At 49.0% G+C, this 21,474-nt stretch overlaps 1 protein-coding gene across 1 annotated transcript in view; it reads left to right on the top strand.

Annotated features, from left to right (window-relative positions):
- Positions 1-21,474, top strand: part of LMX1A (LIM homeobox transcription factor 1 alpha) — a 96,075-nt gene that overhangs the window by 59,189 nt on the left and 15,412 nt on the right. The gene's annotated exons all lie outside the window — the stretch shown is intronic.

Below are 21,474 nucleotides of genomic sequence, written 5' to 3'. Positions count from 1 at the left end.
AATTAATTCTGACCTCTTGCTTCTCCCTTCTTTTTCCTGATATTAAATTTGACTGGCAATATTATGTTTTTTGGATGATATTTGTTTTCTTCGGGGCAAGCTTTTTTCTAATTAACTAAGTGGGCGTGAAGCTTGCCTCCCGCTTATCCGGCACTGCAATCAAGCAGGGAAGAGACAGTTTGCAATCCGTTTTTGGACAGTTCAGGAATTCATTCTGTATAAAATGAAAACGGAGACGGAGGGTGCAATCCTTTAAAAAAAGACTCGTACATCAGCCTCATCTAAACAAACAGGATGGCTCTTGTTTGCCTCAACTGGGCTTGTGTAGAAGTTAACAGTAGACTGTGCCCACCCTGGTGTACACCAGATAATTCAGAAAACTTAGGAGATGTTGGCTGTGGGTGGACAATAGCTTTTAAAAGAATTTAAGGGTGTGCAATAGAGCTATCATTGTTTGTAGTGTGTGCACTCATTTTTGTCAGTATCATTTTATCAGCCCGTTCAAACAGTTTCTATAGGTTTTTGAATGGTTTTAATAACCTACTAAATCTGTTTGACTGAATATGTGAGTGGGGAAAAAAAGAGAGTATGCAAACCACAGGCAGCGATGGCTCAGGACTTCTGAGTGGACTGTGTCCCAATATTGGTGGTTGCACGAATTGTTGCCATGTTTTCTTTTCATATAAGAAATCAATTAACGGGAGACCAGCATTGCTCCCCTGTTTTCCTGCCATCACTTCAAAGGCTGGTTGGAGAAAAATGAAGGGGGCTGGCCAGTGTTGTGCTGACATGCAATGTCACTTCTGGTGCAAAACTGGAAGTGATGTTATTGTGTTTGGACGATGCTCTAGGATTTGCTCAAAACATTATAGTTTGATTTCTGGGAGAGTCCTAGAGTGTCGCTCAGATTTGATGATATAATTTTCAGTTTTGCATTTGAAGTCACATTGCGTATTGGTGCGATGCCAGGAGCCTGTGCTCACCCTCCAGTTTCTCCTGGCAGCTGGCAACCCTATAATTAAGATTGATATACCTATTGCAATTTAGAAACAATATGGTAAAAGTAAAATTAGGGAATCAGTCACAAGTAGTCACAACTTCTCTTTTTATTCAGTAGGATTCACTCCAAGGAAAATTTCTTTAGAACTGCAGCCTTAATCCCTTTATGCTTACCTTTCTAACTGCGTCTTTTAAAATATGTTCTGCTGCCCTTGAAATCAACCCAGACTTTATAATAGGTTTTCAATGAGGCAACTCAATTATTGTTGGGGAGCTAGTTATGACCATTAAAGCCCATTATGGTCTGGGATTCACATATCTAAGAACCATCTCTCCCCAAATATCCCTGTGCACCAATTGTGGACTTCTAGTTTCCACCTTCTAGTTGTTCTCCCAACTATGATGGGCCTTTGGCATCTACTAGAGTCTGTTCTTTCTCTGTAATGTCTCTTGGATGGCCAGGTCCCCTGAGCTCCCAACCAAGGGGCGAGGGGTTGTCTTGGGGGAGGCACACTTGCGGGGGTGCTCACCAACTGCACACACAAAGCATGTGTGTTCTCTGGACCCTTCATTGTCGCACTGGGAATGACGTCCTTCCCAGCGCAACAACTAAGGGTCTAGACTGCACGGGAATGTGCTCCAGGGCTCCCAGGCATGTTCCCTACATGTCGCCCCCACCCCCGCCTGCCATGTATGAAGTGGCAGGGAGCAGAGGCTGGGAGCGAGGGATCCCCTGCTCCCACCAGGGGATAGGGAACCCGAAATGTCTCCCACCTCAAGGAATGGACTCCCTGAGGAAGGGGGGGGGGACATCTCTAGATGTTTTTATGAGGAGTTTTAAGTCCATTTTCTTTATGAGAGATTTTAATGAGGTTTAAGCTGCCTGCAAGCATTTTCTTGGAGAGGGGAGTAAATTGGCTTTTGTCTTATGTTTTAAATCCTGGAATTTAAACCTTCTGGAGCCCCTGTGGAAAGGCAGAGTATAATTCTTTTCATACAATGCAATAAAATAATCAGTAAAATCACTAGTAGGGAAATATAATGCTAGAAGATGGCCTTAGTTTTTATACGACAATATTGTCTTATTCTTTTTATTTGCACTGTATACGTGACAGTCCGGGGGGGGGGGGGGCTTTGCATTGTGGCGAATGGAGATTTTGAAATGTTATATCTATTACATATTGGTCTAGTAGCTAAAAACCTCTCAGACCATGGAAGTTTGCACTCTGTTGGCAAAGATGGGTATGCATTTAGCCAAAGGATGGAGATGGGGGACGGGCTAGGAGAGGAGGATAAGCCACAAAGTTCTTTAATAAACCTGATTCTGCTGAGAATACATTTTACGACCACGCAGCTAGGTTGGCTCCTTTTGTGGAAGGGTTTGTTAAGCATTAGCTAAAGAATGCCATGGTCCGGCCCGCACGGTATGAAACCTAATTCTTCCCCTTTCTGGAGCCATAGCATGGGGTGTTTAATTTTTCTCTCTCGGTGGGGCTGCAGGCCCTCTGGTACAGCAGCCAAAAAAACACTCATATTTTTGCAGGCTTAGCCCCAACCCGGTTGCCAGGCAGTAAAGTGAACACTTGTCTTCTGTGGGTAGTGGTGGGGAGGCTAGGAAGAAAGGGATTGTTCTAACAACTCTGAAAAAGCTCCCCCCCCCCCCGCCCAACTGCTTGTTTGGCAATGGTGATGTTTTATTTACAGTAAGAAAACACCATTAAGTTTAAAAGGGTTGACCATGGATGCCCTTTGGAGCCTTAATCTCAAGATTTTGCTTCAAGAGTCGATGCAAATTCAAGGATATTTGTCCAATTAACTGGACTTAGGGTTGCCAGCTCCAGGTTGGGAAATTCCTGAAGATTTCAGGGTGAAGCCTGGGCTTTAGGAAGGGGAGTAGGTTGCCAACTCCGGGTTGGAAATTCCTGGAGATCTGGGGGCAGAGTTTAGAGAGGAGAAGGACATTCAAGAGGGTATAATGCCATATAATGCCTCACTCCAAAGCAGCCATTTTCTCCAAGGGAACTGATCTCTCTCACCTGGAGATCATTTGTAATTCTGGGAGATCTCCAGGCCCCACCTGGAAGTTGGCAACCCTAACTGGTCTTGTGTGGTCAATAAGGGACCTTTTGTGTGACTCTTCTTTCATTCTGTAAAAATAATCTTCTCCAGATATTCCACATTTCCTCCCCCATCTTGGGTACATTTATCTGTCGCAATTACATTCCACTCTTCATCCCAGAGAACAAGGCAAGCATAAGAACATAAGATGTGCCCTGATAGGTTAGGCCAGCAGTCCATCTAAGCCAGCATCATTTTCATGCAGTGGCCAACCACAAGCCCTGGAGGGGCAACAAACAAGGCAGAGAGGCCAAGACCTCCTCCTGACCTTGCCCTCTAGCACTTGGATTTAGAGAACTGCCTCTGAATATAGAGGTTCCCTTTGGTCATCCTGGTGGCGAGCGACAGATCTCTTCTCCAAGGATCTCTTCTTCTTCTTTAATAACCAGACTTGCTGCCCAGGTAAAGTTGGGACAAATATTTTAACACCAGCAGTGAAGACTGTGTGTTCATTCGGAATATTTAAGCCCAGCCTATATTGTGAATGCTACACCACCCTTGTTGAATCTGAATATATCAGAGCCAAGTTACAAGTGACGCCTGACACAGGTTGGACACTTGTCAGCTTCCCTCAAGTTTTGATGGGAAATGTAGGCATCCTGGTCATGCAGCTGTAATGGAGAGCCAAGCTGTAAAACCAGGATGCCTACATTTCCCATCAAAACTTGAGGGAAGCTGACAAGTGTCCAACCAGTGTAAGGCGTCACTTGTAGCTTGGCTGTAAGTCTCTGGTCTGTGCTTGGATGGCAGACCTCCTACACAGCTTGTGAATGCAGAGCTGGGAGACATGAGTGCAGGCAACCAAATAACCAACCAAAATGATTAAGAGGCTGGAGCATCTGAAGCTTAAGAGTCCAGGGTGTTTTGGGAGCCCCTGACTTTGGGAACACTTAGGAAGGGGCCATGGTGCAGAGACCGAGCATCTACTTGGCATGCAGAAGGTCCCAGATTCACAGTACAATTGTAATCGGAGTTACTTTCAGTGGTCTTAGACTGGAGTAACTTTGTTTAGGATTGCACTGTTAATCCCTGTAATCTCCAAAGAGCAGGTAGTAGGGGATGTGAAAGACCTTTACGTGAGACCCTGGTGAGCTGCTGCCAGTCAGAGAAGACAACCTTGACCTTAAACTCTGGAAACCTGCTGCCTGTCACGCATGAAGCTGTTTTATATTGAATTAGAGTTTTGGTCAGTCTAGGTCAGTATTGCCTACTCAGACAGGCAGCAGCTCACCAGGGTGTTGATAGACAAAGCGTCGGACAGGATACGGTCGCTTCATGTGAATCTGAAGATTGTTCTGATGGTATGTGTTCATTTGTTTTTGATTTGGCGATTTGTTTGGGTGAAGTTGAATTGTGGTGGTGATGTTGTTAAATTATAGCTTATATGACTGATGTGTGTGTTTTAGTATGATTGCTAATTTGGGTGCTGGTTGGCATTTGAGGCAAGCTAGAGAGAGGTTTAAGGTGTTTTTAAAAAAAAAAACTTTGCCTGCTGAATATTCTAGAACGGGTGCACTTATGTGCCTTTAAAAAGAGATGGGATAAGTCCTTGGTAAATGCTAACTATCCTGCTTACCTGAGAGCCAATTTCCTGCCATCTCTCAACGTACCTTTTAATACAGAAGAAAAAGCGTGAGTGAATTGCAGAGCCCTGAAAGCCTGAAACTGTACCGAGGCTTCACGCCAGAAAAGTGTTGCTGCTTTCAAACGTCGGCAGCTTTTTTCAGCTGATGGGGGATCCCCCTCCCACCAGCTGAAAAGTGGCAGGGTACACACCTCTACTGCAGAAAGCCCATCCCCGGTTACCTAAGAAACTGATTGATCTGCGCCAGGCTGTCTGCAGTGACGAACCGAAAAACGAACCAAACAAACTGGCCGAAAGTTTGTTGCAGTTCATCAGAAATGGGCTCTGACGAACCGCCAGTTCGCGAACCATGAACCGGCCTCGTTCATGACGAACTTTGGTTCATCTTTCAGTTCACGCCCATCTGTAGTGGAGAACATAGTTAGCTGCTTTGGGTCCCCATGGTGGAGAAAGGTGGAGTACAAGTAAAGTAAATAAAATATTACAAACATTAAAGGAGGAAGGAAAAAGCATCCCCTGTGCTGTGTTAGGTGGTTCAAAAAAGAATCCTGTCAGTTCCTTGCAGGACTTGATCTCCCTACAGCATAGCAATAGCTTCATTTTATAGAGACAGCAAACCTATGAAGTAAATTAGGCAGAGAAAGCCTGCCTGGCCCAAGGTCACCCAGCAAGCTTTATGTCAGACTGGGAATTTGAATCAGAGTTTGCCAAAGTTTGATTTTTTTTAAATCAATGTTTGTTTCCACTCTTTGCAAGAGAAAGGAAGAAATTCCTTTTCTTTCTTTTCTCATGAAGTGAAAATGCCGATGGTACAGCTTGCCTGAAAAACTATACCACAAAATAATGCCTTCACATTTAAACTACTCAGAGGTATAACAAAACCCTCAGCTTTTTTTATTCCTGTTCATCTAGTATTTAATCATGGACTCCCTGACCCTCCATGGCTTGTGCCAGAGGGATTCTGAAGACTATAATTCAAATATAATGTGGACAGCTATCACGGAAACAGACAACGGTCCGGAAGGCCGAGTCAGTCACACTCTCTTCTATTCTGTCATATCCAAAAAATGCTGTCTGTTATGAGAAATCTTAGTCTGTTCGACAAATCCCATCTACTCTTTCAGCACCATCCCTTTTAACAGCTTCACAGTTAATGCTCTGTGCAAAGAAAAGACAACCAAGGAAACCAAAATAACCTTCAATTTAGTGCGTAGTTAGTCCAGTGTAATCCCATTGACCTCAGTGGACTCCCAGAGTGGAGTAACTCTGTACAGAATTGTACCTCTAACCTAGTCCGGTTACCTCACAGCACAATCCTAAGAAGAGTTACTCCAGCTAAGACCATTGATTTAAATTGGCTTAGACTGGAGTAACACTTTTTAGGATTACAGTGTCAGTGTGTTTAGAAGACAGCTAGTATGTGTAGCGGTTAGAGTGTGAGGCTAGGATTTGGATGACCCAGCTGTGAATCCCCAGTCAGCCATGAAAGCTTGCTGAGTGACTTTGGTCCACTCACTCTCGGCCTAACCTACCTCAAAGGGCGGTTGTTACAAGAATACAATTTATTTATTTATTTATTTCAGGGGTCATTTCGTAGAAAAAGAACTAGAGACACTCATTAGCATACCTCATTAGCATATTCCCTGTCTCTTGGCATCACCAGAAGTGTGTTATTACCATAACTGATTTGCATATGCCACACCCCCTGACATCACCTATCCTGGCTGTTATGGACCCAATCCTGGCCATTCAGGGCCGAAATTGGGCCCAAAATGGCAAAAAGGGGCTGAAAATGGCCGAAAAGGGGCCCAATATGGCCAGGATCGGGCCGCTGCCGAGTGGGAGAATGATCCACCACCCATCAGAGGCCCGATCCTGGCCATTTCAGCCCCAATCCAGGCCAAAATGGGCCCAAATGGCTGAGAGTCAGGTGGGCGGGGGCCCCTGACATGTGACCTCTTTGGGGAACTGCCGGAACTGTGTTCCTGTGTGTTCCCCCTCGAAATGAGTCCTGATTTATTTATTTATATCCTGCTTTTCTCACCATTTTGGAACTCAAAGCGGCTTAGAATGTCATTCTCCTCTCCTCCATTTTCTCACAGGCTGAGAGTGTGTAATTGGCCCAATGTCACCCAGCGAGCGTTCATGATAGAAGTGGAGATTTGAACCTGAGTCTCCCTAGATCCTAGTCTGTCACTCTATCCACTTACACCATGCCAACTCTCACAACGGAAGGGGAGAAGAATGTTGTTAACTATGTTGGGTCCCCATTGAAGAGATAAGTTGGCTCCAATTAACTAAATAAATAATTTCTTTAAAATGCTATTCAAGTTTTTAAATTTTTTTTAAAAAATGCTATGCAATAGCCTATGGTTTTCATTGCATCAAGTGGGCTAGCTGATGACTCACCTTATCCTTATGAAATTTGTGAATGCAGAGTCAATAGAGATTCCACACCCATGCATCAGGGGTGGTGTGAGGGGAAGGGGTGTGATCTTGATGTAGATGAACTGTTTGGAGCGCTGATTTTGGCCTACAGAGTTGCAAGACCCCAGATGCATGGGAAAAGGCATACAGGGTTGGCTCGATGTTCCCCCCACTGTTGTAGCTGGATCTCTGAAGGCCTTTGAAAAATAGAGTTCTTGGTCACGACAGCAAGTGTTTGCAATTAGCTTCACCATATGGTGGGTTTTGTTTTCTGCATCTTTTAGGCTGAGGAAGAGCTAAATATCTGGCATAGCACAATCTCCAGTGTAGTGTTAGCTCATCTTACACAAACCACAGGAAAAGTGGTGAGTCACAAACTCAGCAAAGGATTGTTCCATCCATCGGGTGAGGGGGGGGGGGTCAAGAGCATTCTCAAGTCTCCTGTTACCAGGCTGCTCAGTGGAATGTCTGTCTCAGGATCTAAACTCCTCCTTCTGCCACCCCTGGCCGGAATTGCAAGATTATCTTTTCTTCCACCTTGGCTTTGGAGGACATATAGGATCTGATCACAGACTGTGGAACAAAAGTGAGACCTGGGGATCCTCACATGCTACATTTTTATTTATTATTTCGATTTATAAACCGCCCATCCTCAGGGGCTCTGAACTGGAGTTTGCTTTGAATGAAACCCCAAACCACCTCATGTTTAACTTGTGGCTGTAAAATTACCTTTAAAATGGGTGTGGGTGAATGGACAGTTATGAATAGGGGTGTGCAAGGAAAAAACTTTCGGCTTTCTTGTTTCGGGATTACCCGAAACAAGATTCTCTACCGTCATTAGCCGAAAGCCGAAACAAGAATCTCTTTCGGGATTCGGGATTCGGCATTCTTTCGGCATTCTTTCGGCATTCTTTCGGGGGTTTTTTTGGGGAAAATGCCTCCGTCTTTCAGGACGCCTGGAGGAGGCATTTTCCCACCAAATAAGCCCAAAATTGGTGGGGACCTTCCTCTAACCCTTCTCTAACAACTACCCAAGTTTCAGACAGATTGGACTTTGGGGGGCCATGTTATGGCCCCCCAAAGCAGGTCCCCCCATCCTCCCCATAAGAAAGCAAAGGAGCAGCATATTCTTAGCATGCTGCTGCTGATCTTTCTTCATTATTTCCTATGGGGAAAAAATGAAGAGGCAGGCTTCCTTTGCCAGGGGTGGCATTTTGCATGCAAAATGCCCCCCAGCCCTCAGGGGCCCTTCTCCCACCCCTCCTCCCACCCCCCACCAAGGCTCAGCCTGCTCCCACTTGGGGGGGGGCCATTTCATGGCCTCCCCAAGTAGGTGCTCTAATCTCTACCACTGACAGCTGGGGGAGGCTTGTGTTGCCAGGGGTGGCATTTTGCATGCAAAATGCCCCCCAACCCTCTGGGGCCCTTCTCCCACCCCTCCTCCCACCCCCCACCAAGGCTCAGCCTGCTCCCACTTGGGGGGGCATTTCATGGCCTCCCCAAGTAGGTGCTCTCAGCCCCTAAAGTCCACCCCTCACAGCCCCACACAAACCCAATTCCCCCCCAGCTGCCACACACAGACCCAAATCCCCCCAGTAGCCCCTCACAGACCCAAATCAACCCCCACCTGCCCCACACCCACCATAACCCCAGGAACAGGCTGGCCTGCCCTCCCCTTTTGGGAACCCCTAAACTCTCTTTCCCAGGGCAGTTCCGCACAGACAAGGGGTGCCACAATGGTGGCAGTGCCAAATCGTCCCTGGGAAAGAGCACCTGCCCTGGCACACAGACAACCACCCCCCTGACCCCCCCACCACCCGCAGAGAAGGCTGGCCAGCCTGCCCCATTGTTCCCTATGCTGGGAACCAACCTCCCATCAAAGAAGGGAACACAGACACACAATCATTAAGTTTAAAAAACCTTTATTTTCTCATTTTCAAATTACAAGTGGTCAACAAATCACAACATATTACACTTATTGTCCCTCATAGCACAACACAACACAATTAACTACACATCAGAGAATCTTAAACACAATTTTTTTTTGAAATGGACAAACAGTAAAGTTTTGAACATTACAACAGGTTACATAGTGAGCGGGCACAACAGGGCATGGAAACAGAAGATGATCATAATAACTACCAGCCTAATACAACTCTCCCTCCATAACATGACTTAATGGGGGGGAACCACTGCAACAAAATCCCCCCCCCAACCCTCTGGGGCCCTTCTCCCACCCTTCCTCCCATCCCCCCACCAAGGCTCAGCCTGCTCCCACTTGGGGGGGCCATTTCATGGCCTCCCCAAGTGGGTGCTCTGCTCTCATCTCTACCACTGACAGCTGGGAGAGGCTTGTCTTGCCAGGGGTGGCATTTTGCATGCCAAATGCCACCCTCACCCTCAGGGGCCCTTCTCCCACCCTTCCCCCCACCCCCCACCACATGCATTCCTTGACAATCAAGAAATCTGGAGTTAAATATACTGTGCATGTAAGTCCCTCAAAGACAGAAGCAATATGGAGGTAATGACCCATTTGATTTCCACAACCTCAGACACAATTAGGGATCCGTTTCCCCTTGGTGGGGGATCCCCCACTCTCACCTATCACCCCGAAGGGGGAAAGTCAGTGAATGAGCCTTCAAGGTACGCTCCAGGGGCTGCTGCCGTGATGTCACTGATGTCATCTGGCTGCCCTGAGAGTATGCCTGTGCTTTGCAGTGGGCTGATTTGGGCCCTACAGGCCAAAGCAGGATCCCTTGTGGCCCAAATCTGCCTGCTGTGAATTGTGCGTGCTCCCCAGCCTTGTGTGATGATCACATCACTTCCTAGAACAGACATCATCATGCCAGAGCATTGCCATTAAATGATCATGCGTGTGTGAACAGACCCTAAGTATCCTGTAGGCTTCAGTGATGGTATAGTAATGTTTTCACTCACATTATAGAGAGAGAGAGAGACAGAGAAGGGGGGGAGGCACTGAACCTAGATTATTTCTTCTATTTTACTGTCCCCTTCCAAAGCCAGGGTGGCATTGGCACAATGCCCCCCTCCCCCCGGCCAGAGCCTTAGTACCAGTATGCATTGACAGGCCCATGCATCATAGTCCTTTTTGAGACCCAGCCAAGTTGTGTGCCTTTTGGAGAAAAATGTTCAAGTTGCTGGTGGGGGTATGAACAATTTTTAGATATCCACTGTAGTGCAATGGCTAGAGAGTTGGTCTAGAATCTGGCAGACTCTGATTCTGTGCCTTGTAGGCTTGATGGATGTTCTTGGCTCAGCCCAAGTAAACAATTGTGTTGTGTTTTCCAGAGGCAGTCTAGGTGATTTTGGGGCCCTGGACAAATGTTCTGGACGGGGCCCCAGAACCAGTGCCGCCCCACCACTGGCTCCTTGCCAAGGCCAAGCAATTTGGTCACCTAGGCCCCAGATAGAGTGGGCAGGAGTGCGTTGTTTCCTTCCTCCCCCCCCTCCACCCCCTCATACAACTAAGAAGGCCATCGGTGGAGTCACTCCAATGTGAGGCATGGAGCAGCTGTCTATTGTTAGCCTGGTTGTGATGAGGGTGAAACAAATCAAGGGAGAACAGCAATGTGTAAACCACTCTAGGTTCCCATGGGGGAGAAAACCGGGGCATAAGATAAACCTTTAATTTGGTGGGGAGGGGGTATATACATTTTATGTGTATGTGTCTGTATGTTTTATGCATTCAAATCACTTGTGGTGTACTTTAGAATTATATTGAGCTCCACAGTATCCCAAAAACCTTGTCCATGTATTGCAAACCGAAGTCAATCTACCACATCTAGGGTATTCTTCTTTTCCCTACTGCCTTCAATTTTTCTTAGCATTATTGTCTTTTCTAGTGAACCTTGTCTTCTCATGATGTGACATAAGCACTATCATCAATTGATATCTTCAAGGGAGAAAGCAGGCCTGATTTGGTCTGGATGCCACTTACATGTCTTTTTCGGAGTCCATGGTACATGTAAATTGAAACTTTCTTCCCACTTCACAGTGTGAATGCTTTTTCCTCCTATGAGCTTTGTCTAAATTTTACTGTACTGATACTGCTCATTTGGCCAAAAGGCCTGCCCTTGATCAATGCCACATTAAATACTTCATAATAAAAATATGTTTTTAGAACCATTTAAAAGTGTCCTTAAGTGCCATACGCTGATTTAAAAAAACATAAGCTAAATGTTTGGGAACACAACCAGATATGTGAATGACTGAAATGCAGCCCAATCCCACTGCTACTTAAAATCCATTTTTGATGGAGGTCTGGATTGTCTTACATTGGTGTCATTGGGCTTGGAATCAGGAACCTGGAAGCGTTCCATGGGGGCTACAACTTTCATGCCAAGGCTAAGAGGGTGGGAACGGGATCTCTCTGGGGTGGCAAACTCTGGCCTTGGAAGTTACTGGCAATTTGGGGGTGGGACTTGTGGAAAGGAAAATCTGAGTAGGGATCTCCCCCAGAATCCATGGTCCGCATTTGCCCTCTAAAGAGATTGCCCTTGGAAGCAGCCAGTTTCTCTGTAGGGAACTACTCTCTCTAACCTGAACTCAAGCCCAACCAGGAGTTTGGCAGCCCTAGGAAAATTTCAGAAAAAGATGGCAAAGGAGGGCCAGCAACTGATAGAGGCATGGAAGCCCACACCAGGACAGTAGCAGGGGCCTACTTGGGCACAAGGGACGACCAGTGCTCTCATCCCCCATAGTCCACTCCTTACAGCCCCACACAAACCCAGTTCCCCCACCCCAGCTGCCACACACAGACCCAAATCCTCCACTCAGCCCCTCTCAGAACCAAAACCACCCTCAGCTGCCCCACACCGAGTACCCCAGGAACAGGCTGGCCAGCCTGCCCCATTGTTCCCTATGCTGGGAACCAACCTCCCATCAAAGAAGGGAACACAGACACACAATCATTAAGTTTAAAAAACCTTTATTTTCTCATTTTCAAATTACAAGTGGTCAACAAATCACAACATATTACACTTATTGTCCCTCATAGCACAACACAACACAATTAACTACACATCAGAGAATCTTAAACACAATTTTTCTTTTGAAATGGACAAACAGTAAAGTTTTGAACATTACAACAGGTTACATAGTGAGCGGGCACAACAGGGCATGGAAACAGAAGATGATCATAACTACCAGCCTAATACAACTCTCCCTCCATAAAACGACTTAATGGGGGGGGAACCACTGCAACAGGGTCCAGCAGAACCTATGTCATTTCCTGTGGCTGTGCTTTCAGTTCAGACACACAAAGCTGAACTGGGCACTTCCAAGGCACTGGACAATGGTATTTCTGGAGCAGTTCTGCAGAGGTCTCCCCCCACCCCCACACCAGCCTCAGAATTTACCTGGGAACATCTGTGAGAGATCATCATTGGCCGGTGCCCATCCACCACTCTTCCCGCATCCCCCAACCATGCAAACCCAACATTAACATCAAATTTTTTTTTTTTAAAACATGAACATTCAATCAACTTTTAAAAAACATAATCACAACATTTTTTTTTGGTTTTTTTTCCTTTTTTTTACATGAACAGAACATCAACTTTCAAAAAACAGTACAACAATTCTTCTACAATTTTTTTTTACAAGGATTTCATCTGATAAAAACACCTAAGCAATCCCTATCTAACCTGTTTCTCCCTCCAGTAGCAATCCATGTTTCTGGGGCATTATTTTTCATAATAAATTTGGTCCCACAGGGTATGTCTCAGTGATGGGAGATGTTTTGAATACCCTGGGGGGGGGGGCTTTCAAATTGCTGGGTGTTTTCCCTTTGCCACTGGTTCCTAACCACCCTCCCTCTACTGGCCGGTTTTAACTGTATATACAGGGTTTTATACAGGGGAGAGCGCGATTCCAAAGGATTGGACTCATAGAGGATGCAGGCCACAAGTTGGGCTCACCTCAGTCACTCTCGAAGTCCAGTCCTGAGAAATCGAAGAGGCGAGAGTTGACCTTCAGGAAGGTCAACTGCTCGACTCTCCATGGGAGAAGGCGAGTGCGATGTGGGCCGACAATGTCGCCCGCATGTGAAAAGACGCGCTCGCTCTCCACGCTCGTCGGAGGGCATGAGAGCAGCCGCTGCGCCTCGAGGGAGAGGTCCGGCCAGACCGACTCCTTCCTGGCCCAGTAGCTGAGCGGATCGGTGGAGAGCGACTCGCAGGGCTCCGCGAGGTAGTCCCTGACCATCGCCTCCGCCGGATCCTCTCTCACGGTCCTCACGACCCCAGAGGGGACGAGGGCCCACCGGAGCATCTCCATCTCCATCGGCACTCCGGTGGTGGCCTCGGGGGGGGGGGGCCTGCGCAGAGGGGGCGTCAGAGGGACCCGCACGGCAGGGCCCCTCTTGCGTCCCCCCTGTCGACAGGCGTCCCCTCTTGGCCTGCCTGCGCCTCACCCAAGAGCAGAGCCCGTCTCTGGCTTGGGTGAGGTTTCCCGTCCCGCTCGGCGAAAGTGCCCTTTATGCGCGGGTCACACATGGTCGCCAACATGTATGACTCTTCCTTAGTGAGAGGAGTTAGCCTGGCAGCTATGCCCTGCTGCAGCCTTCTCACTAATGCGCGCACCGCTGGAACAAGGTCAGCACGGGGCGCGACCCCGGTCTGCAAGGGTGGCCAGATTCCTCTGGAGCGTGTGCACCAGGGGAATGACCAGACCGAGGGTCGCCGTGTCTGACGAGACCGCCACAGTGAAGTCCTTGAAGGGCTTCAGGACCTCCACTGTCTGGGTGATGGTGAGCCAATCCTCCCGGCTGAACCCACCCACCTGACTCGCACCGCGGTTCTCGGAGAGCCACGCGTGGAGTGCGGCCTGCTGCTCCACCAAGCGCTCAAGCATGGCGCAGGTGGAGTTCCAGCGAGTGCTGACGTCAGTGATCAGAGCGTGCTCTGGCACACCTGTCCTGACCTGTGTCTGGCGCAGTTCGTGCGTGGCCTTCACGCTGCGCGAGAAGTGACCCGTGAGCCTCCGACATTTCTGGACAAGTAACTGGAGTTCACGGGTCCGGGTATCCACGGGTTCCTTCGAGGAGCCCAACCCCAGCGCATCTCTCACCACTAGGTGAAGCTTGTGAGCGGCACAGTAGACGCTCTCTCGGCTCACTAGATGCGCCTCTGCCCTCATGTTCTTGCCACCGTCCGTCACCATGCATCCCACGGTGGCGGGTCCCTGGCCTATCCACTCGTCCAACTGTCTCCTTAAGGTGGCAGCGATGTTCTCCGCCGTGTGGGACACGTCGAGCACCTCGGCGTGAAGCAAGGCCTTGCAGTAGCCGGCCTGGCGGTCTCGCATCCTTCCCTGTCTAGCTGTGCTAGGCACCTCCCCCCGGCCCCCACCCAGAACCGACTCGGGTTCCCACCAGTGAGCAGTAAGCGAGAGGTACGCTTGCTGCACACTTGGGCAGGTCCAGATGTCCGATGTGAAGTGCACAGTTCTCCCGGCAACCCGGGACAGCTGTGCCTTCACATGATCCCTGGCAGCCCTGTAAAACGAGGGCACCACCGATCTGCTCAACGACGTGCGAGCAGGGACGGCGTACCAGGGAAAGCAATCTTGGAGCAGCCCTGAGAAGCCGAAGTCTTCAACTACGGAATACGGTTGCCCATCCACTGCTATCATGTTGACGATGTGGCGCGTGATGCGCCTGCTCGCCCTCCGGATCCCCTCTCTGGGCACACTAGCGCCCTGCATACCAAGCATCTCCGGGAGAGAGGCTTGGCGTCCCTTTCCTGCAGGTACCCTTGGGGGGAGAGCACCAGAGGAGCCTGCCTCCTTCTGGCTAGCTGGCGGCCGTGCGGCGCCACTCGAACCCTCCTCCCGAAGAAGCACCGCCTGGTGGTGCCTCTTCATATGGTACCTCATCCCAGACGTGGAGAGATGCCACACATCTTTGCCACGGCTGACGCGCTGCCTACAATGCAGGCACAGGGCTGCTCGGGGATCCTCCGCTGCCTGGAAGTGCTTCCAGATTTCGGAGGAAAAGGGCATCCCACGCTTCCCAGGAGAAGCGCGTTCGGGACCACCCTGCGGCACCTCCTGTGAGGTGCTCTGGCCGGACACACCGTGTCCCACTCTCGGCCGGGCAGGTGGGGATGGACGAGGCTGAAGGGGCAGAGATGTGGGCTCTTCCACCACAGTCTCTGCCTCTTCCTCCCGCGTCCTCTCCTCCTGCACAGCCGCGAGAGGCCTGCTGCTGGCCTCAGAGGAAACTGGGGTGGACCGCCCCAGGGGGGGTCTCACGGGCAGTTCCTCCAACATCCTCCGGGTTCCTGGGGTGAGCGGGAGCGCAGGGAAAGTCATGTGCTCCGCGCCCATCCCAGGAGACACCACATGCTGCCCCTCCTCCAGCAGCTGGCTCGCAACCACTGGAGGAGGAGGAGCCTCAGCAGCAGGCCCCCGCCCAGTGCCAGCCCCTGCCTCACGCACCCGGGTTGGGGGTGGCCCTCCAGCAGCTGCCTCAGGAAAGAGAGTCTTGCGAACCCTCTTCCTGTCACCAGAAGCCAGGCTGGTGAACGGCAGCAGCGCAGGGGAGGGCCTCCTCCGCTCAGATGGAGGGGCTGCCGCAGCAGTCCCCCTCCCCCTCCCCTCCTCCCCTCTAGATTTCTCCCTAGCCTTTCCCCCGGGGCCCCTCTCTGCTTTCCTCTCCGACATACTTTCCCCTCCCAAATTCAACCCTAACTAATCAGAAAAGATTTAGAAAACAAAGGTCAACTTTGTTTTCAAGACCTAACTAACCTGCTCTAAATCTGTGCTTCTAGTGGCTCTGTGACTTGGAGATGAACAATCAAGTGCCTTTTTAAGCAACCCTATTTATGTCAGGGAACCTGAGCCTGCCAATCAGCTGAATTCCTCTGGAATTGAGCTGGCCCTAAACCCCAATAACAGGTGACAAAGCCTTAAACACTCACACACTAGTATGCCCGGGTCGGCCTGGCACCACCACGGGTGCCAGAGATGGGCAGTGGAACCCTAGTTATGGGGGCACTAATGGGAAGCCTATTGACAGCTATTACAAATTTTTATATATATATATATATATATATATATATATATATATATATAGAATTCAAACCTAACACTCACTCACTAATGCTTTCCCTGCTGAGTCCCTATTTAGTTTTTTAAAAAAAACTAGGCTCGGTTTCCCTAATAATTATGTTGAGGGCAATTATCCACTGATCACCTACCAACTGGCCTACCTACCTAAGAGACACTATTTAGCGGGACCGATGTATCTGTGGTATGTCGGTGTGGGGTGTGGATGTGGTGTTTTGAAGATGAGCCTCCCCCCTCCCAAGCTAGCAAGAACCCACCCCCAAGGCCACCCAAATGTGAACCCGGACTCGCTCACAGTAACACCAGTCCTGCAGTCCAGCGATGTTCAGGCGGTCTTGCAGCTGGTCCTCCTCTCCTCCACGATGCTGTCAAGAAAATTGGAAATGTTAGCAGAGTCAACACCACACGCCGCACACGCAACCCCCAAAATTCAAGGCCCCGTTGCACAAGCCAAGTCAGCCCCCCCCCCTTAAAGGCTAGGGCCAACCAGCAGCAAAACAAAACACATCCACCCAGCAGAGCTTCTGGCCTGTGCAGGCCAAAAGCTGGCACACTCATTTTTTAGTCCTGTGAAACAGTAGTTCAAGCCCACCCCACACTCAAACTTGAAAAATGAAACATGAAAGAAAGCAGGCACTGCGATCAATGCTGGCCCCCCTAACCCCCAAACAATATCCTCTTGCCCAACCAGAAAATGCCCCCCCCCCCAGCCCAAGCCATAAAGACAGAGCCAAAGCATATGCTCGCAGGTAGGCACAGCAGCAGACATAAGCTCAAAAACCAAATTTAACAACAACCCTACCAGTCCACCAGTGCAGATGTCCAGCAATGTTGATCCTCCACGCAGAGATCTGCAGGCCGATGTCCACCAAGTGCAGTCCAGTCCAGAAGAGGTCCACCAACGATAAACAACCTGAATGTGAAGCAAAACAGTGAGTGCCAGGCCAGCAAACGGGAAGGGTTACCAAAGCCGGAGCAGCAGGCCTGTGTGTGGGCCGAAGGCTGGCACAGTTGATCAGGACGGAGCCTGTTGGGAATCCTTGCAAGCAGGGGACCAGACACAGAAAAGCAAGCCACACCATTCCAGATTGTGGAGCACAACTGTGAGTGCCAGGCCAGCAACCAAAAAGGGTTACCTTGGCCAAAGCAGCATACCTGTGTGTGGCCCACAGGCTGGCACAGTTGATCAGGACGGAGCCTGTTGGGAATCCTTGCAAGCAGGGGACCAGACACAGAAAAGCAAGCCACACCATTCCAGATTGTGGAGCACAACTGTGAGAGCCAGCCAGAAGAAAGGCTTCTGGCCTGTGTAGGCCCAAAGCTGGCACACTCTTGTTTTAATCTTAAAACAGTGGATCAAGCTTAAAGAAGGCAAGCACAACAACCAATGCTGAACCCCCCCCCCCACCATCAAACATTGTCTGCCCAACCTGTCCCCCAGGCCATACCTGTGTGTGGCCCACAGGCTGGCACAGTTGATCAGGACGGAGCCTGTTGGGAATCCTTGCAAGCAGGGGACCAGACACAGAAAAGCAAGCCACACCATTCCAGATTGTGGAGCACAACTGTGAGAGCCAGCCAGAAGAAAGGCTTCTGGCCTGTGTAGGCCCAAAGCTGGCACACTCTTGTTTTAATCTTAAAACAGTGGATCAAGCTTAAAGAAGGCAAGCACAACAACCAATGCTGAACCCCCCCCCCCACCATCAAACATTGTCTGCCCAACCTGTCCCCCAGGCCATACCTGTGTGTGGCCCACAGGCTGGCACAGTTGATCAGGACGGAGCCTGTTGGGAATCCTTGCAAGCAGGGGACCAGACACAGAAAAGCAAGCCACACCATTCCAGATTGTGGAGCACAACTGTGAGAGCCAGCCAGAAGAAAGGCTTCTGGCCTGTGTAGGCCCAAAGCTGGCACACTCTTGTTTTAATCTTAAAACAGTGGATCAAGCTTAAAGAAGGCAAGCACAACAACCAATGCTGAACCCCCCCCCCACCATCAAACATTGTCTGCCCAACCTGTCCCCCAGGCCATACCTGTGTGTGGCCCACAGGCTGGCACAGTTGATCAGGACGGAGCCTGTTGGGAATCCTTGCAAGCAGGGGACCAGACACAGAAAAGCAAGCCACACCATTCCAGATTGTGAAGCACAACTGTGAGAGCCAGCCAGAAGAAAGGCTTCTGGCCTGTGTAGGCCCAAAGCTGGCACACTCTTGTTTTAATCTTAAAACAGTGGATCAAGCTTAAAGAAGGCAAGCACAACAACCAATGCTGAAACCCCCACCCCACCATTAAACATTGTCTGCCCAACCTGTCCCCCAGGCCATGCCAAGAATAAACTGCAACACCTTTTTGCAGAGGCAGGCCACAGCAGCACATTGCCCAGCATCAAAAAAATTTACAAAAATTTTAAAAAGGCCTACCAGGTGTCCTCTCAGGATGTCCAGCACAGTTGATCCTCCAGGCAGATGTCCTCCAGGCTCCAGGTGCAGTCTCTCTTCTTCTCCTCTCTCGGTCACAGCTCAGCAGCAGCAGCAACAGAAGTGTTCCAGACAGTCTTGCTCCAAATTTAAATCCCCTGCTGCAGCCTCAGCCAAAGATTTAAATCTATTGGCTGGCATGAGAATGCAGCAGTGGGATTGGTGACTCCTAAAGTCCCCACTCCCCTGCCTTTCCCCACCCACACTCCAAGAGCCACCCTCCTCCTGCTCCCCCTCCCCTACCTGTTAGTTTTGGCGGGAATCTCTGCTGCTTTGCAAATGCAAAGTGCAATGCAATGCTTGCACCTTGCATTTGCAAAGCAAAGCAGGATTCCCTATCCTCCTTTGCAAGAGGGGTGGGGGGTGACAGAAGGAGTGAGTGATTCACTCCTTCTCCCCCCCTCCCCTCTTCTAAGAGCCTGCAGGAAGCCTTTGCTTCCAGCAGGATTTTGCTAGCCGCTTGCTAAGGCAAACGGCTAGCAAAAACAAAATGGCGATTCTCGAATGCCGAAAGAATGCCGAAAGAATCCCGAAACGTTTCGGGTTTTTCTTTCGGCAATCCCGAAACGTTTCGGCATTCCCCGAAACGTTTCGGGATTCCTGAAGAATGCCGAAACACTTTTGTTTCGGCATTCTTTCGGCATTCTGAATGCCGAAACGCACATCCCTAGTTATGAATTAAACAATACAAGAAGATCCTTGGCAGACATGTACAATCTTCAGTAACGCAAATAGCCCTCTACCCCATGGCTGTTGTTGGTTGGTTAAAGCATGGTGTGTGTGTGTGTGTGAAAGAGGGATGTAAAGACTTTCCCTATCACATGTTAAACATGAGGTAGTTTTTTTTGGGGGGGGGTGTTAGGTTTTTGTCCAATGCAAACTTGAGTTTGTTAATGTATGAGGAGGTCCTGGGGCTGTTTACTTACGCCGTTTGGCAAAGAAATCCTTCTTCCAAACTCCTAGCCTTTGGTCCTGCAAAAAATGTGCTTGGAAAGCAAGGGAGGCAATTCTTGCTGACATTCCCACACACACCCGCTCCTGCAAACCACCAATTTCTTCCCAGGATATTCCTTCAAGCAGCATTTAAACAGCATTTTGGGTTGTGGCAGGAGGGAGAAAGCAGGGGATTCATATTGCATGGTCTGAAATCCTTCTGTCAGTGGAAATGTTAGGTAGGATCAAGCCAATATGATCCTCAAAATAGATGAGGTGGTGGAGATATTCCTTCAGAGCACAAGTCAGGGATTGTGTGGCTGCATGCTTCACCGTGGGAAAAATAGTTCCTGCAAAAGCAATTCTCATATTTGTATGGGGTACCAAACCTGGGTCATCTGGTCGGTTGACCAGTTAGTTGGTTTCCAGAGTAATGTGTGCTGTTAAAGTTAGGCCTGGTTGCCAACATTTGGAATTAAGCAGAGGCTTTTTGAGTGAAAGTCAGCAGCTTCATTTCTACTTTTTGTGCATGTTTAAATCATGTAACCCCCCCCCCCCCACACACACACTCCTGCACCAGGCTGTAGAGTGCTACCTCAGTACACAATTTCACATGCTGCTGCATGTCAGATTGTAGAGTGAACATGCATGGTTCCTGCAAAGCTGCCCTCCGGCTCTGATGCTGGCAGCTAGGGTTGCCAATACTGCCTTAAGAAATTCCTGGAGATTTTGGAGAGGTGCCTGCCTGGGAGTAGCTTTGCAGGAATTTGAAGAGGAAAGGGAACTCAGTGGGGATGCGATGCCATAGAATCCACCCTCCAAAGCTGGCATTTCCTGCAATGGAACAGATCTCTGTAGTTGTAGTCCCATAAGATGTCCAAGCCCTTCTTTAAGATTGGTAACCCCGCTGGCAGCAAAGGTGGTTGATGATAGAGCAAGACAATGACGTGGCAGTGGCAGCAAAAGGGATTAGCCTCCCACCTGCTTCCTTGAATGGTCCTACTCCAGACCGTGCCCATATATCAGCCTGTATTCTAGCACTCACCTGAGCAATGTTGGAAGCCTCCCTCCAGCTTAGTAGCCTTCCTCTTCCTTATGTGGCGTTCCCACTTTAGAAACCCTCTGCTTGCAGGAGAGCCCCTTAAGCCAAAGGAAGAAGGTTCCTTAGGCTGGAAGAAGGCTTCCAGTTTTGCTGAGCGGCGTGGTAGGATACAGACCATCAAGATTTTTGAAATGAAAGTCTGGCAATGACAATGTCAGTGAAATGGCTAGGCTACAATTCCATCTGCCTAATTTTCTAAGAAAGGCAGTTTTATTTAATAGGGAGAGGCATTAAAACATGGGAACCCCATTTATTGCTATTAAAATAAAATCATAAAATCAGGATAAATGCAAAAGCCCAAACTAAGGAGTATGGAGCATCAAATGATTTCTGCCTTCTCTTGGAGCCTTAACTGCCTTGCCACATAAGTGACGCACACTACTTGTGCAACAACTACACTGGTTCCCAGGGTATTTCTGGGCAAACATCAACACTATGTTGCCTTACGTCCTATCTGTTGCTTAAGTATGTGCTCCTATGTACTACCTGTTGCTTTAAGTATGATCCTACTGGGTAGCTCTGTGTTGTCTAATATCAGTCCTAGAATTGCTTATGCTCTGTTTCAGCATTTCTTCAACTCAGTATTGGATTTCTGCTAATGTTACGTCTTTGTAAACTTACATTTATTTACCCTATGGCATTGTTTATTGAGATGTCCTTGATACTGACTGTGCTGATCTCACACTATGTAATCCACCTTGAGTCTCAGATAGAAAGGCAGAATATAAATAACAATCTACTCAGTG

Source organism: Eublepharis macularius, chromosome 5, assembly GCF_028583425.1.
Source record: "Eublepharis macularius isolate TG4126 chromosome 5, MPM_Emac_v1.0, whole genome shotgun sequence".
Taxonomy (NCBI): Eukaryota; Metazoa; Chordata; class Lepidosauria; order Squamata; family Eublepharidae; genus Eublepharis; species Eublepharis macularius.
Note: the sequence above shows the minus strand (reverse complement) of the source record. Positions and strands in the feature narration are given on the sequence as shown.